We start from the raw sequence: 18037 nt of genomic DNA on the forward strand, positions 1-18037 counted from the left end.
GACCCAGAACTTATGGGATGCAGCAAAAGCAGTTCTAGGAGAGAAGTATATAGCAATACAATCCTACCTCAAGAAACAAGAAAAATCTCAAATAAACAACCTAACCTTACACCTAAAGCAACTAGAGAAAAAAGAACAAAAAACCCCAAAGTTAGCAGAAGGAAAGAAAACATAATGCTCAGATCATAAATAAAGGAAAAAGAAATGAAGGAAACAATAACAAAGATCAATAAAACTAAAAGCTGGTTCTTTGAGAAGATAAACAAAATTGGTAAACCATTAGCCAGACTCATCAAGAAAAAAAGGGAAAAGACTCAAACCAATAGAATTAGAAATGAAAAAGGAGAAGTAACAACTGACACTGCAGAAATACTAAGGATCATGGGAGATTACTACAATCAACTATATGCCAATAAAATAGACAACCTGGAAGAAATGGACAAATTCTTAGAAAAGCACAACTTTATGAGAGAGAACCAGGAAGAAATAGAAAATATAAACAGAGCAATCACAAGCACTGAAATTGAGACTGTGATTAAAAACCTTCCAACAAACAAAAGCCCAGGACCAGATGGCTTCATAGGCGAATTCTGTCCAACATTTAGAGAAGAGCTAACACCTATCCTTCTCAAACTCTTCCAAAATATAGCAGAGGGAGGAACACTCCCAAACTCATTCTACGAGGCCACCATCACCCTGTTACCAAAACCAGACCAAAATGGCACACAAAAAGGAAAACTACAGGCCAATATCACTGAAGAGCATAGATGCAAAAATTCTCAACAAAATACTAGTAAACAGAATCCAACAGCATATTAAAAGGATCATACACCATGAACAAGTGGGGTTTATCTCTGGAATGCAAGGATTCTTCAGTATACACAAATCAATCAATGTGATAAACCATATTAACAAATTGAAGGAGAAAAACCATATGATCATCTCAATAGATGCAGAAAAAGCTTTCAATGAAATTCAGCACTCATTTATGATAAAAACCCTCCAGAAAGTATGCATAGAGGGAACTTACCTCAACACAATAAAGGCCATATATGACAAACCCACAGCCAACATCATTCTCAGTGGTGAAAAACTGAAACTTTTTCCACTAAGATCAGGAATAAGACAAGGTTGCCCACTCTCACCACTCTTATTCAACATAGTTTTGGAAGTTTTAGCCACAGCAATCAGAGAAGAAAAAGAAATAAAAAGAATCCAAATGGGAAAAGAAGAAGTAAAGCTGTCACTCTTTGCGGATGACATGATACTATACATAGGGAATCCTAAAGATGCTACCAGAAAAGTACTAGAGGTAATCAATGAATTTGGTAAAGTAGCAGGATACAAAATTAATGCACAGAAATCTCTGGCATTCCTATACACTAAGGTTGAAAAATCTGAAAGTGAAATCAAGAAAACACTCCCATTTACCATTGCAACAAAAAGAATAATATATCTAGGAATAAACCTACCTAAGGAGACAAAAGACCTGTATGCAGAAAATTATAAGACACTGATGAAAGAAATTAAAGATGATACAAACAGATGGAGAGATATACAATGTTCTTGGATTGGAAGAATCAACATTGTGAAAATGACTCTACTACCCAAAGCAATCTACAGATTCAATGCAATCCCTATCAAACTACCTCTGGCATTTTTCACAGAACTAGAACAAAAAATTTCACAATTTGTATGGAAACACAAAAGACTCCGAATAGCCAAAGTAATCTTGAGAGAGAAAAACGGAGCTGGAGGAAATCAGGCTCCTGACTTCAGAGTATACCACAAAGCTACAGTAATCAAGACAGTATGGTCCTGGCACAAAAACAGAACTATAGATCAATGGAACAAGGTAGGAAGCCCAGAGATAAACCCCTGTACATATGGTTACCTTATCTTTGATAAAGGAGGCAAGAATATACAATGGAGAAAAGACAGCCTCTTTAATAAGTGGTGCTGGGAAAACTGGACAGCTACATAACAAAGAATAAAATTAGAAACTCCCTAACACTGTATACAAAAATAAACTCAACGTTTATTAAAGACCTAAAGGTAAGGCCAGACACTATAAAACTCTTAGAGAAAAACATAGGCAGAACACTCTGTGACATAAGCCACAGCAAGATCCTTTTTGAACCACCTCCTAGAGAAATGAAAATAAAAACAAAAATAAATAAATGGGACCTAATGAAACTTAAAATGTTTTGCACAGCAAAGGAAACCATAAACAAGATGAAAAGACAACCACCAGAATGGGAGAAAATGTTTGCAAACGAAGCAACTGACAAAGGATTAATCTCCAAAATATACAAGCAGCTCATGCAGCTCAATATCAAAAAAAACAAAAAACCTAATCCAAAAATGGGCAGAAGACCTAAACAGACATTTCTGCAAAGAAGATATACAGATTGCGAACAAACACACGAAAGGATGCTCAACATCACTAATCATTAGAGAAATGCAAATCAAATGCAAAATCAAAACCATGATGAGGTATAACCTCACACCGGTCAGAATGGCCATCATCAAAAAATTACAAACAATAAATGCTGGAGAGGATGTGGAGAACATGTACCCTCTTGCACTGTTGGTGGGAATGTAAATTAATACAGCCACTATGGAGTACAGTATGGAGGTTCCTTAAAATCTAAAAACAGAACTACCATACAGCATAGCAATCCCACTACTGGGCATATACCCTGAGAAAACCATAATTCAAAAAGAGTCATGTACCACAATGTTCACTGCAGCTCTATTTACAATAGCCAGGACATGGAAGCAACCTAAGTGTCCATCGATAGATGAATAGATAAAGAAGATGTGGCACATATACACAATGGAATATTACTCAACCATAATAAAAAATGAAATTGAGTTTTTTTTAGTGAGGTGGATAGACCTAGAGTCTGTCATACAGAGTGAAGTAAGTCAGAAAGGAAAATAACAAATACTGTATGCTAGCACATATATATAGAATCTAAAGAAAAAAAATGGTTCTGCAGAACCTAGGGTCAAGACAGGAATAAAGACGCAGATGTAGAGAATGGACTTTAGGACACTCTCTCACTTCATCCCAGCTTACCCTTCCCCCTCCCCATGTCCTGGCATGGATATGTATACACTACCAAATGTAAAATAGATAGCTAGTGGCAAGTAGTCGCATAGCATAGGGAGATCAGCTCTGTGCTTTGTGACCACCTAGAGTGGTGGGATAGGGAGGGTGGGAGGGAGACACAACAGGGAGGGGATATGGGGATATATGTATGTGTATAGCTGACTCACTTTGTTATTACAGCAGAAACTAACACACCATTGAAAAGCAATTATACTCCAATAAAGATGTTAAAAAAAAAAAAAAAAAGAATCTCCATGGGGAGAAGGGCCAGTGCACATTCCCAGTAATGGAGAGACTGAAGGACAGGAAAGAAGCAGAGAGGAATATGTTCATATGAAATTACTTGTGTGCTTCAAGATAAGCCCTTCCAAATCTTCCATCAGGCATAATCTTCAGAAAATTCTATACACTTTCACATGCTTTGGGAGAGCAAAATTTTCTGGGCGACTCAAGAGGGGCATGTTTTGCATCTGAGTTAACACTGGGACTGGGTCAGAAGGAACCTGGAGGCCAACATGCCCTTAAGAATATAGATTATTCCTTGTTCTCTTGCCTTGTACTTGTGGGAAACTTGAGGAAGGCTCAGAGATGTCACCAAGCAGAGGTCAGATCAGTCTCTCCCAGACTCCATGGGAAGGGGGCCCAGATGACATGTGGACCATAAGCATGAGAGTTGGCAACACTAATGCACTTCATAAAGTTAAGACTATGTTATTATTTAATTTAATTATTATTACTTTGTATTGAGCAACATGTGTCAAAAATTTAACTACTTCTGATACAAATACAATGGAGTATTTTAAGTGTCCTACTCTGACTTAAAAATATAATGTTTCAGACCCTTTGTATTTTTATAACTCAGATTAATTTTCTCTTATCTCATTTGAGGCCTATTTTCAAAGAAAAAATATATTTGAGTAATCGATTGTTAACTTGGAAATAAGTACTTTATGAAATAAGAATCCGTGTTTTTATTGAAGTAAAACCTGTCATTGAGTGAGTTTGAATCTTCCTCACTTTGTTTTTACATGAAATGTAAGTGTTCTTGCTAGAGTCACACAGTTGCTCAATTTTTCTGTATTTGATTTTATAATTTAGTTATTACCTTCATTTTACAAAGAACCACGTTAGAAGTTCAGCTTTATTATTTATGTTACCAGAGAGCTTTTCTCAAGAATATAAATACTAGGAGTAGCAAATATCTGGCTCATAGCTCAGATGAGACCTTGAGGGGACTTCCCTGGTGGTCCAGTGGGTAAGATTCCACGCTCCCAATGCAGGGGTCCCGGGTTTGATCCCTGGTCAGGGAACTAGATCCCACATGCATTCTGCAACTGAAGTCCACATGCATGCCCCAACTGAAGTCAGCATGTGGCAACTAAGAAGTCAGCATGCTACAACTAAAGATCCCGCATGCCACAACTAAAAAACAAACAAAAAAAAGATTCTGCATGCCACAGTGAAGATCCCGCGTGCTGCATCTAAGACCCAGCACAGCCAAAATAAATAAATAAATAAACATTGGAAAAAAAAAAAGACTTTTAGGAAAATTACTTTTAAAAATTAATGGGGGGTTTCCCTGGTGGCGCAGTGGTTGAGAGTCTGCCTGCCGATGCAGGGGACACGGGTTCGTGCCCCAGTCCGGGAAGATCCCACATGCCGCGGAGCAGCTGGGCCCGTGAGCCATGGCCGCTGAGCCTGCGCGTCTGGAGCCTGTGCTCCGCAACGGGAGAGGCCACAACAGTGAGAGGCCCACGTACCGCAAAAAAAAGAAAAAAAAAAAAAATTAATGGGAAAAGCATTAGCTTAAAGAATCATAACTTTTTAAAAGTCAACAAGATTGAATTAAAATATGTTCTAATTTTATTCTAAAATGATCTTCATATATTTCTGGTTCCCATAACAATAAAAAAGCTTTCATCCTTTTTGTTAAATGAAAGTGGCATTTTATAGGCTTTGCTTTGGTAAGGAAAGCAGTTATATGAAGTTACTTCTGTTAGTAAATTTTGCTAAATTGGTCAGTCTTGTTTGAGCCATTTAACTTCTTACATCATTTTAAGTGTGTTATCTGTTTTGAAAGCAGGGATCTAGCTTATCCTTGAAAAAAAATTAAGTTAAAATCTGAATATGCTTTGCAGTTTACTGTCCTGTGCAGTAAGGACTTATTTTTGAGGATGTTTGAGATGGAGGAGTGGGGAGGAACAGTATGCCACTTTTTTAGTCACAAAGGATTTTTACTGTGATCCTTGTGTTTCTTGTTATCTTGGATCTATTTCTGTAAAACTTGTAGCTTTACAAAACTTGTAACTATTTTCTAAAAAAGAATTTGAGGCCTAACTGCTGATATGTAATTATAGCAGTATTATTATGTCTTTTGGTATAATCCACTATAATCAAAGCTGTGTACTCCCTGATTATATATCCAATTGTTCTACCAACCATCAAACAGTTGCTAGGAATGTTCTTGAGAACCAATTTTGCTTCTCCTTATCAGTCCTTCATAAAATCTGCTTCTGCATTTACTGTAAAATCTTGAAGACCTTGTCTCTCAGAAACTCATTCTCTTCCGTACATATAAAGCTTCATGTGAGGAATTTCTTTTAGACTTTAGTTTTGAGGTTCCAAATTTCCATACTGAAAGAAAATGAGAGGTCAGAGAGAGGCAACTCGACAGAAGCAACTCAAAAAAGAATTAAAAACAGAAATGTCTTTGGCCAACCTTGTTTATATTTTTGTTCTTCCCACTGGGAAACTCATTTGTTCATCCCTGAGGACCCCATATTGTTCTCGGGGTTGGAGTAGCATTTGTAATCCCAGTTTCGCCTGTTGCACACCCCATTTCCTGTGCCTATGGCTGACATTTTTAGTTAATTTGGGTATTAGAATCCTCATGACCTCAGAATCCTCATCAGTAAACAGGGTTGGCAGACCCTCCCAAGCGATCATAGTTGGCTTGCAAGATAAAATCCATATGTCATCTTTAGTTTAGAAGGTATGACTGACAATTCCCTTTTAAACGCTTTTATTGATGTTTGTGTGAAAACACTGAAACCTTCTTATTAGATTTATAAATGATGTCATGGTGTGAAGATTGATTGTTATGAGAGCAGTTTAGTGTTGTGCAAAGAACAGTGGTCTGGGTACAAGTCCAGACTTTGACCTTTCTGTGTGACACTGCACAAATTACCTTCCTTCGTCTGTCTGCTTTTCCCTTTTGTAAAATGGCTATCATAATGTACCAGTTAAGTCTGCAGTTGGAATCTAATTTAATACTGGATGTGACAACCTTTGTAAAATGTCTGATGATATACACATGGAAGTCAGTGATATTTTTATGTTTTCTTTGAAAAACTGTGAAACAAGCATATGTTTTGCTCTTTTGTCTTAGTCTGTTAGGGCTGCCATATCAAAGCACAGCAGATATTATCTAAGTAGAGCTTCAGTCAAACAGACCACTCACCTCTAACAGATGGCTGAAGCAGTTTAGTCCATTAGTCACAAAGAGCTGGAAAATTTCCCTCCTTTCCTATTCCCCACCCCTCCTCTTCCCTGTCTCCTTCCCCTTCTTTTTCTTCTCTTTCTCCACTTTCTTCCTCTGCCCCAACTTCTTCTCTTTCCTCTAGGATGTTTTAAGGGAATATTCGGCTAAAGATTAGGGAAGATTCCCTTCTCTATGCCAGGCCTCAAATAAATTAATAAACTCTTTTTATACAGCAATAGATAAAAAAGTTCAAAATGCCAAGAGACCGTCATCAGTCAAGGTTTTGAATAAAGTTGCTTATTTATATACTTAAGAAAAGGTGAGGTAATAGTCAGATGTCACCTGCACTGGTTTCATAGCCCTGACAGATGAGGCTTTGCTTCTTCCAACTGTTTCAAAGATCTGAGAAACCTATCCTAGGAAGGAGAGATCCAAAGGGGGTCATCCATGGTCAAGATCCATGGCACAGTCTGGTCACTCTTCCTCCTGCTTCAGAAGAGGTACTCCCTTTCAGACCCAAGAAAGATAATTGACAGTGAGGAAATAATCAGTAACTTTCCTGTTCTCATTTGTAGTGATGAGAGGCCACCTTTCTTTTCTCTCTGACAAATTTACAAGGTCAGAAGCATGCAAAATTGCTGAACAAAGGACAAGCTATAAAGCATATTATGCTTTTGCTCTTTGCCCCTTGTTTTCACTTATGTAAATTACCTTGTGGGAATGGGCCAGGTTAAGCTTGCCATGTCAGGCTTTCCTAGAGAATGGATACCCATCACATGTGCTCAAAGACTGTGCAAGATCAGGACAGTCTCTCTGTGTGCTTTATGAGATTAGGCAATAATCTGGAAAATGAAAGAAAAAGAAATAGAAACATCCCATTTAGAGCTGTGTAACAATGGAATAGGTTCCTTCACAAAGCAGTGAAATTCCTGACACTAAGTACTGAAGAAGGGGTGGGTGCAACTTTTAGAGACATGTCAGTAGAGTTTTCCTCTACTTTGGCTCAAATGATATCTGACTGTTCATTATAACTCTAACATTCATGGATCTTCTGGTTGTGTATGACATCTTAGCAGGGGTCAGAGACCACAGGCAACTGAAATATAGAGAAGCAGTTGAGGAAAACAATATTGAGTATGTAGAGTATAAGATTATATGAATTATGACTGTAAGTGCCAATTCTGGCCACAGAAATTCATCAATACCAACACACAAAGGCTGCCTACTGTCAGTGATGGCCACCTTAGCTTTCCAACACGTAACGTATTAGGTTAGCCTAATTTTCATATATCCCATAATACCGAGAGTGTGAAGAGAAGTAATTCTGGGTGAAATAGTCACAGAATAGGAGCACCTCACCACAGAGAGCAGAACCCCAGGCTTCCATGGCTGGATGGCCTTGCTTCCTCAGCAGGGAGCCATTGCTCTGTTTTCCGCACACTTGAAAGTTGAGGCTCTGGATCCCACTTGACGCTGACAGTACAATTTGCTCCATGACAACAGCCATACAATTTCCTGGGAGAGAGAAAGCATTCATACCTACAAGGCAACCAATGGACCAATGCAGCTACCCACCTAAAGACCTCACCCCTCAGGAATGTATGTGTGATGGAGGGAGGTGCATGTATTAATGGAAATGGCTCTACATTTGTAATTCTGTAACAACTCTAAGAGAAGTTAGATTCCACCTAGTACATCAAGGCCATGGATGTTACACTGTCACTGTACATCTGACCCACCAGGAGCTTTTAGGGAGTAGTTTCAATATCTCAGTTCTTTGGGGTTTTTTTCCAGAGAGTCCCCCACTCCAAGGTTAGACTCTTCTGGAAATGAGAGGACCCTATTGATTTTTATTAACCATGGCAAGTACTGCTCACCCCCAGACCCACTCCTGTGAGGCAAAAAGGCCATCATTGATGGATCTGGGGAGTCCCACTCTGGCTGATTCTGACAATGGTAAGACTGAACAGAGGCATTAGGAACTTTTGTCTTGCCAGTGGTGGGTGGAGTTGGATTGGACGTAGTTTTAGGTTCAGGATTCAGCAAGCCTTGGGCCTCCACGTACTGAAAGCTCTGGCCTTCCATGCTGGTCAGTCCCTGCACTAAGGGCCTGGTCAAAATCAGTACTTTTTCTGCCTCAATTTTCTGTTCAGCTTTCCAATTCTCTAGGGGACTATATACTCCAGTATAGCCCTTAAACCTGGGCAGAAAGGGCCCCCGCCCTGAGCCCTGAACTCTGGACAGCCTGAATATCAGAAATATCAAACTGCAAAGATTATGAGAATGTTTTTTGGATGTTTGGTAACTGATAGAACAAATGGGAGTTATAAGAGAGGAATTTATGAGCTGAACTGGGCATCCATCCAGCCCAGAAGATGCAGGGCTGAGAACCCTTGCCTGTAAATGTGGTGGTGAGGGTGGGAAGGGGTGGGTAGAATAAAATCACAGCCTCTGCCTTGGGGAACCAGGGAGAGGGAGTAGCTGCTTTTTATTTGAAGCTGGCTGCTATTTATTCAAAGTGGCATCTATGCAAACTGGATTCCATAGATAACTGTACTCCCTCCTTCTTTTTTGGGAAATGCTAAAAATTCTGAGAAGAAAAATTCATTGTGGGAAGGAGAACTGGGCCCCTTCAGCATTCTGGGGATCTTTTCTGGATCACTGGGCCTGGGCCCAGTTTCTGCACTGCCCTGCCCCACCCCAGCTAATCTGTGCTGGACCAGGAGAGAGGCCTCATCCTTCAGCCGTCAAGGCTCTAGGGTAATACCTGGGATACCGGTGGGAGAGGAGGTGCCTTGGAAGAGAATGTGGACCACACACTACACTTTTGCCAGTCCCTTGTGCTGGGTTACATGAGGGGGATTGCATTCTGCTTCTGAGAATCAGGTCATGGTCTGGGATCTTACTCAATAAATTGATTATCTGGAAGGACAGTGCTACTGCCTGCTCTTCTTGGTTTGAGCTGAGTTGCCTAGAACTTATGCTGCGATGTCCTTTCTCCCTAGAATACCCACCATCATAACATCACCACCACAGCTACTACGTTGGGTCATCTTGGATAACTTAGTTAGCCTGAGCTAATAATCCCCAGTTGGGGAGACCATCCCCAACATCCCTTGGGATGTTGGATATTAAGTAAAATCAGTTCTCCCTTAACCCCATTTCCTCCTAGGCCTGATTCCCTGGTGCAAAAAGATTTCAGGCCAGGTGAAAACTGTGGGTTAGTCACTGTAGTTAGTTTTCTGGGGCTGCCATAGCAAAGTACCACAGACTGGGTAGCTTAAACAATAGAAATTTATTTTCTCAAAATTTTGGCAGCTAGAAATTCAAGATAAAGGAGAGTTGGCAGGGTTGGTTTTTCCTGAGGCCTTTCTCCTTGGCTTGCAGATGGCTGTCTTCTCACAGTGTCTTTCCTCTGTGGGCCCCCATCCCTGGTATCTTTCTCTTATAAAGACAGCAGTCATATTGGATTAACATCCACCCTAATGATTTAATTTTCACTTAATTACTTCTTTAAAGATCATATATCCTAATACAGTTACATTCTGACATATTAGAGGTTAGGACTTCAACATATGTAAACTTTGGAGGGGATGCAATTCAGCTCATAACTATCACTTATTGACTGTGTGACCTTGGAAAAGTTATTCAATCTTTCTAAGTCTCAGTTTCTACAGTTATAAAGTGGAGAAAGGCATAACCACCCTATGAAGTTATTATGAGAATTAAACATATAGTATATGTAAATAACCAAAATGATCCTTGGCACTCCAGAGACCCTGGGATGCCAGCTTGACTACTGTGGGGTGCCTGAATGTGTGATTAACAACTCCGCTAATTCAAATCACTCGTACTATGGTGCCTGTGTGTGTATATGTGAATGTGGGTAGAAAACACATGACTTCTAAATACCCACTTATGGGCTTCTCTGGTGGTGCAGTGGTTAAGAATCTGCCTGCCAATGCAGGGGACACGGGTTCGAGCCCTAGTCTGGGAAGATCCCACATGCCATGGAGCAACTAAGTCCATGCGCCACAACGACTGAGCCTGCGCTCTGGAGCCCACGAGCCACAAGTACTGAAGCCCTTGTGCCTAGAGCCCGTACTCTGCAACAAGAGAAGCCACTGCAATGAGAAACCCACGCACCACAACGAAGAGTAGCCCCCGCTTGCCGCAACTAGAGAAAGCTGGCACACCGCAACAAAGACCCAACGCAGCCAAACAAACAAACAAAGTTTACCATTAAATAACCACTCATGTATGTGCCTTTCTAGTGTCTGACACAAGTATTTATAATTTAGTTTGAAGGAAAACCCTATACAATTTCAGAAATGAAAGTTACAGTCAAATTCAGGTGTTAGAAAATGAAGGAAAGCCTGTTTTCATTTTGGTGCAGTTTTTTATTTTTCTTAATCTTTCGACACTTTAACTTTGGAGTAAAGCAATTCAAATTATGTTCCCTAATGGTCTTTGGTGTGCAGTTTACAAATTGAAGAAACAGAATGAAACAGAAGGAAGAATCTACCATTGGTATAATAGGTTTCATTTTTCTTCTTTCTCTTTTAACATATTGTTTTTGAAGTAGATCCCCCCAGGAATAGAATTTCCTTCATGAAAGTTGAAATGAAACTGAAGAGCTCTTCACAAAGAGAAAGGCTGTGTGGTTCCAAATATGGTTTCCATTCATCTCCATAATGAGGATGAATTTTCTGTGACATCACTGAGAAATGTGGGCATAACGGCTGGGGTTATCAAATAGGGCAAGGTCCATCTCAAGGAAAAACAACAACAAAGAGAAAATGACCAACAAGAGAATTTGCTTTTCCTTAGTGCCCTTTGCCATGCAGAGCTGGTAATTCCCGGAAGCTCTGGTCAGAGGCTTGTCTGGGGACAGGGCTGAGCTGAGTCCATTCTAATGCAGGTCTTCAGAACAGCTTAGGAGGAGTGGTCAGGCCCAAAGGGCTCCTGCAGCCTGAATTCGAGGGCGAGGTGATTGGGCCTGAGGAAGAGTGTTTCACTCCATGGGCATAAGCACATGGGGGAGGCGGGGAAAGGCCTTGTACTGCTACTTTGATGTCTTTCTGTAAACAGCCTGAGGGTATTTTCAGGACATCTTGAACTTGTTTTTGGAAGTCTTTTCCCATTGTATCCAGTGAGATAGTTCTGTTGCCCTGGCAGCTAGTCTGAGATGTGCAGGAAGCTTTCTAAATGCCCTTACGCTTTCTGTCTATTTTTCCCATCTCCCTGACAGCCCCAGGCCCAGGCCTCCTCACTGGTCTCCCCAGCCTTTCTCAAATCCATGCTTCACACTGCAATCAAAGTGTCCTATAGATAAAGCTCCAGATCCTTTCTATATCATGTAGCAATGCCAGATAAAATACAGGATGCCCAGTTAAATTTAAATTTCAGATAAACAAAGAATAGTTTTTTCAATACTTGGAACATACTTATGCGACAATGTTACTTGTTATTTATCTGAAATGAAAGCTTACCTGAGCGTTCTGTATTTTTATATGCTAAATTTGGCAGCTCAGTGCCCTGCATACTCTGGCCTAACCTTGCTTTAACCTCTCTGGACTTTGAATATTACAAGTTTTCTCTGTTGCTCAGCTGCTTCCAACTCACCCAGTAAGGCTGCTTAGTCTGGATTCCCCAGAGCAGACCCTGTGACAAGGACTGGAGGGAAAGCACTTTATCTGAGAAGCAGAGAAAACACTGGTAAGGAATGGGGAAATGACACAGGAAAAGGAAGCCAGTGCCCACAGTGGGGGATGGGAGCTAAATCCCTGGGGAAATTCTGGGAAACATAAAACACACTTAGAATTATCCCACCTGAGGGAAGAAGGAACTGGGGCGTTTTCATATTAGCTGCACCACTCTGTCATTGGTTGAGGGCTGCTCTAGGGGGTATTAGTCCTCTCAAGCTTTTTACCAGCATTTCCCAAGAGAGGGAAGAATGGCCTTCTGCTGCCCTGGAGGAAAACTATCAGGTGGAGATGCAGATATAGGCAGGTGAAAGTGCCCTGAGAACAAGGCAATTTTCAAGCCAAGGGACATAGACAAGGCAGCCACAGCCCTGCTGTACAGATAGTGCTTTTCCTCTTCTAGATCTCTTTTCTTTGCTACTCTTAGACTCCTCTCATCTCCCCAACGCCTTTTGTTCTATTCCCTCTGTAGTATTTAATCTAGATGTCACTTCTGGAGGAATTTTCCCCACCCCCATGCCCACCCACTCTTACACCCAAAATTCAAATATTCCCCATATCCGTGTGCTAACTTCTATTACAACTCTTAGTAATTTTCTTTTCTTTTCTTTTTTTTTTTTTTTTTTTTTGTGGTACGCGGGCCTCTCACCGTCATGGCCTCTCCCATTGCTGGGCACAGGCTCCGGACGCACAGGCTCAGCGGCCATGGCTCACGGACCCAGCCGCTCCGCGGCATGTGGGATCTTCCCGGACCGGGGCACGAACTCGTGTCCCCTGCATCGGCAGGCGGACTCTCAACCACTGCGCCACCAGGGAAGCCCTTCTTTTTTTATTTTTAACTGAAGTATAGTTGATTTACAATATTGTGTTAGTTTCAGGTGTACAGCATAGTGATTCAGTATTTTTGCAGATTATACAAGATAATGATTATAATTCCCTGTGCTATATAGTATATCCTTGTTGCTTATCTATTTTATACATAGTAGTTTGGATCTTTGTCTCTATCTCTCTTATAGAAAACAAACCACAAGTTTATTTTCTATATCTGTGAGTCTGTTTCTGTTTTGCATATATATCCATTTGTATTATTTTTTAGACACATAAAAGTGATATCATAGAGTATTTGTCTTTCTCTATCTGACTTATTTCACTAAACATAATATTCTCCAGGTCCATCCATATTGCTGCAAAAGGCAGTATTTCACTCTTTTTATGGCTGAGTAATATTTCATTGTGCATGTACACCACATCTTCTTAATCCAGTTATCTGTTGATGGGCACCTGGTGCTACTTTTCAGCCAATTTAGTTATGAGTATGTGTCAAAGTTTCATTACAACTTTGCTGCAAGGAAAAAGCCTATGAGTGTGTATGCTGGTTAAAGATTCTTTCTTGGTAAGGAATTTTATAGTCAAAAGAATGATTAGGTAGTTATTGTTGAATCAGATCAAAAAGAAAAGAATATTTGGTAAAATTTTATCAAACTTTTGACTGACAGTCATCAGGTTGATGGGTTACTTGATTCCCCAGAGCAACTTTTTATCTATTAAAATTTGTAGGGATATTATTTAAAAATTAATCAGAAGTAATACTTTCTCCCAAAGGGACATCATGAATTACATAACTGGTTGTGTATGGTCAGTTTTTGACATTCTTCTGGCATTTTGTGTACTGGAACACCTGTCACTAGAAAGATATTTTTTTATAGACCTTATATTTTTTAAAGCAGTTTTAGCTGTTTTGACGTCAGTCCTGAGGAGGCTTTGAGGAAGCTTTGATGCTATAGTTGCTTCTGTACTCCACACGAGTTGGCACAAATGAGAAGACCAGTGTGAATGCTTGTAAGCTGCTTAGCTTTACAGCCTAGGGAGGTGACACAATTGCAACAAAATAAAAGAAATACTTTGTCTAGCTTTTCGTGAGTTATAGTGTGTATAAAGACAAAGATAATTACACATTTCTTTATATTTTCTTGAGAATAAGAAAGTTGTAACAACAACGAAAAGGATCACAAAAGTGGCAAAAAAAGTTGTCATCTTTTTATTCTTGTTCATCTAGTATTCAAGAATGAAATATTGATAATGCACATTGCGATATTCTATAACTTCTTATTTGGGTATATTTCCAGAATTTGATGTCTCTGAAAGCAAAAGCACTTAACAAGATCTATAAATGTTAATATTAAAGTATTGTATAAGTCAGCTCAGGCCACCATAACAAATACCATAGACTGGGTGGCTTAAACAACAGAAATTAATTTTTCACAGTTCTGGAGGTTGGGAAGTCCAAGAACAAGGTGCAGGTAAATTCAGTTCCTGGTGAGGACTCTCTTCCTGGATTGCAGACAGCTGCCTTCTAGCTGTGTCCTCACATGGTAGAAAGAGAGCCGAAGGATCTCTTTCTCTTCCTCTTCTTTAGGGCTACCAATCCTATTGGATCAGGGCCTCACCCTTACAACCTCATTAAACCTTAGTTACTTCCTAAAATCCCTATCTCCAAATACAGTCACACTGAGGACTGGGATTCAATTTTATGAATTTTGTGGGGGCACAGTTCAGTCCATAGCAGGTGTGTTTTTATATCAAGAAAAATTAGAATAGGAAGCAAGGACAAACAAAGACAGGGAAGGGAGAGAAATTTTTCAGGGTGTGAAGATATAAACATTGGTGTCTTGGTTTTTCAGTTCCTGAAAGGGGTGCCCTTAAGTTTATGCTACAAACAACCATTAACTAAGAAACATTTCCGGGCAGGCTGTCCCACACAAAGGTGTAAGCTAGCATCCTTCTCACAAGTTTCCACAGAATTCTCGGCTAACTGGCATTGTTATAGCAACCAGAGTACCAATGGAAGCAGTCATGGTCTTCATCACCAAGTATCACTATGGCAACAGGAGCCTCTGGAAAGTAAAAGAAAAAAACCCCTTAAACTGTCAGCTGGAATCAAAGAGTTTTGTGAAGGAAAAAATGTGGAGTCTGAAATGAACATGAGGCTGAAGGAAGGGGCAGAGCGAAGAGAAATGATTGTACAGATGCTGAACAAACAAGAGAGCAAGGAAACAATAAGCAAAACAGAGGGCAGAGGGGCTTCCCTGGCAGCACAGGGGTTGAGAATCCGCTTGCTAATGCCGGGGACACGGGTTCAATCCCTGGTCAGGGAAGATCCCACATGCCGCGGAGCAACTAAGCCCGTGGGCCACCACTACTGAGCCTGTGCTCTAGAGCCCGTGAGCCACAACTACTGAGCCTGCATGCCACAACTAGTGCAGCCCGCACACCTAGAGCCCGTGCTCCACAACAAGAGAAGCCACCGCAATGAGAAGCCCGTGCACAGCAACAAAGAGTAGCCCCCGCTCACCGCAACTAGAGAAAGCCCATGCACGGCAACGAAGACCCAACTCAGCCAAAAGTAAATAAATAAAATAAATAAATTAAAAAAAAAAAAAAACAGAGGGCAGAGACATGGCTCACATAAGAAATAGGAAGGCAGGAAGAAACATAAAATGGTAAAGATAAAATGGTGAAAAAGTGTTTCCAGTGAAGGATTTGTAATATTTATTGATTTGAATAGCCCAGAGATAAACATAGGATATTAAGGTCTATATTGTTGGAACTATCCAGCACACTACCATTACTAATAAAGAAATATTTAGAATGAGGCCACAAGATAGTAAGGAAGGGTAAACCAATTTATGGAGTGCTGGGCTTCCCTGGTGGCACAGTGGTTGAGAGTCTGCCTGCTGATGCAGGGCACACGGGTTCGTGCCCCGGTCCAGGAAGATCCCACATGCCGCGGAGCGGCTGGACCCGTGAGCCATGGCCGTTGAGCCTGCGTGTCCGGAAGCCTGTGCTCCGCAACAGGAGAGTCCACAACAGTGAGAGGCCCGCGTACTGCAAAAATAAATAAATAAATAAATAAATAAATACATAAAAATTTATGGAGTGCTTTTGGCATAGAATCCTTCTGACTAGGAATTCTTGTAATACTTGGTGTTCAGAGGCACCACATTTAAATATGGAGCTTCCTTTATTGGACAGTGTGATTGCTTCAGACAAGGGCATGTTGCCATTTGGTCCATTACAAATATATATTTCCTTCATTAAAGTATCTTAATGGATGTTTTCTTCCAAGAGAGAATTAAGGTAATTACTCTAATGCTATTAAAAAGTAAGTGGCAATGCCATTTGGAATAAAACATTTTCACTTAATGTTTTCTGTTTTATTAGTGCTCGGATAGATTGAAGTTTCTCATGGACCAATATTAATTTTTGTAAATGGAAAATATCTACTTTATGAAAAGATGCCACTAAAATGTTGTTACATTTTTTTAGAATTAAGAGAAGATTTTGAGAAATGAGAGATTAAAGAAGGAATGAAAATAGAGACAGGGAAAGATGTGATAGGTGCAGTCATAAAGAAATAAAGCAAAAGAAAACTAACAAAATCTTGAGATTAAAACATAGAAATAAAACCAGCAGTCTGGGTGCTTTGCATAAATCTGTACTTAAGAATTTAAATAGAATTTTAATTTTTTCTGTTTTCTATTTTAATGACAAGTATTTCTCTCAAGCACTGTATTTCAGGTGTCATTTGCTAACTTGGCAAGGGGTGGTTTGTGGCCATTTCTCTTCTGCTCAGAAAAAGTCAACTGGTTGACACCAGAGATGAGCAAAACTCTTCAGGAAGGTCCACATTTTCAGTAGCCATTGATCCCTTCTGACCTGTTCCCACCAGAAGTACAGACCAAGCCCCAGAGCATATCACAGGACAAATATCCATCTGGTCTTTGGGATCCTTCCCAAAAGCTTGGATGCCAACAGTGATTACGCCTCTTTGTCAAAGTCTGTGATTCAAAAACCAATGCAAAGCTTTTTCCTGGATAATACTCTCAAACAAGTTGCATTTTTCTTTTTAATACTACAGCTATGTTTTAATTTTTCCATATTTTTCTACCAACACATACACCAAGCATCATAATTTATAAAATGTGTATAAAATTCAATTAAATGAATAAATAAAATAGCCAATTTCTAATATTCTAGATACTTAAGAAATGAAACAAAAAAGTGAGAGAACATGCAAATAGAAGTCAAATTATGGATTATATCTTAAAAAAATAAAACTTTTTGTGAAGTATAATATATAAACAGAAAACTACCTAAAAATCATATTGTAAATGCATTGCTTGATGAATTATCACATAGTGAACATACCTGTTTAATCATCCAAATCACGATATGGAACACTATATTATATATTATAATACACTATATTATAATATAGTGGAATAAATTTTACTATATTATTTTCAATGGCTTTCTAATAGTGTAAGAAAAGAGTTTTGATATATTTTGCAACCACATCCGTTTACATTGTAAGATTGGTAAGCAAAATGAAAATATTCCATTCCAACATCTAAGAATTTTTTGTACCATATGCGTAGAGAGACCCCTGCTGGAACAATTTTTTTTTAAAGAGAATGCCTAAACCAGCCCAAATAAATTGTATGGGGAAAAAGAAGAGCTGCCACTAGCTCTTATGGCACCCTTGTAAAAATTAGAAGAAGGTGCCCATTTTTCAGTACCCCTTACTTACCTTTGCCAGGAAATTGATCTAATCTAATTTGTTTACTTATGTAAACAAATGAACATTTGTTAAGTGCAGCCCAGGGTTCTGGATGATGAGTTGCAGTTCAACAACAGACCCAAGAGAAACTGAAATAGAGGTTATTACTCATA

At 39.7% G+C, this 18037-nt stretch overlaps 1 protein-coding gene across 4 annotated transcripts in view; it reads left to right on the forward strand.

The window, feature by feature from the left end:
* SLC9A9 (solute carrier family 9 member A9) overlaps positions 1-18037 on the forward strand; it is a 667550-nt gene that overhangs the window by 53719 nt on the left and 595794 nt on the right. The window contains exon 1 of one of the 4 annotated variants that reach the window (XM_029215045.1): positions 12235-12317. The exons of 2 other annotated variants lie outside the window; for them this stretch is intronic. The gene's annotated coding sequence lies outside the window, so the exon portion shown is untranslated. Of the gene's footprint in view, positions 1-12234; positions 12318-15630; positions 15708-18037 lie in introns of those variants that run through there. One more of the 4 variants, XM_029215044.1, reaches the window with a different exon arrangement.

This window comes from Monodon monoceros, unplaced genomic scaffold (assembly GCF_005190385.1).
Source record: "Monodon monoceros isolate NGI ecotype Baffin Bay Population unplaced genomic scaffold, NGI_Narwhal_1 Super_Scaffold_11, whole genome shotgun sequence".
NCBI lineage: Eukaryota > Metazoa > Chordata > Mammalia > Artiodactyla > Monodontidae > Monodon > Monodon monoceros.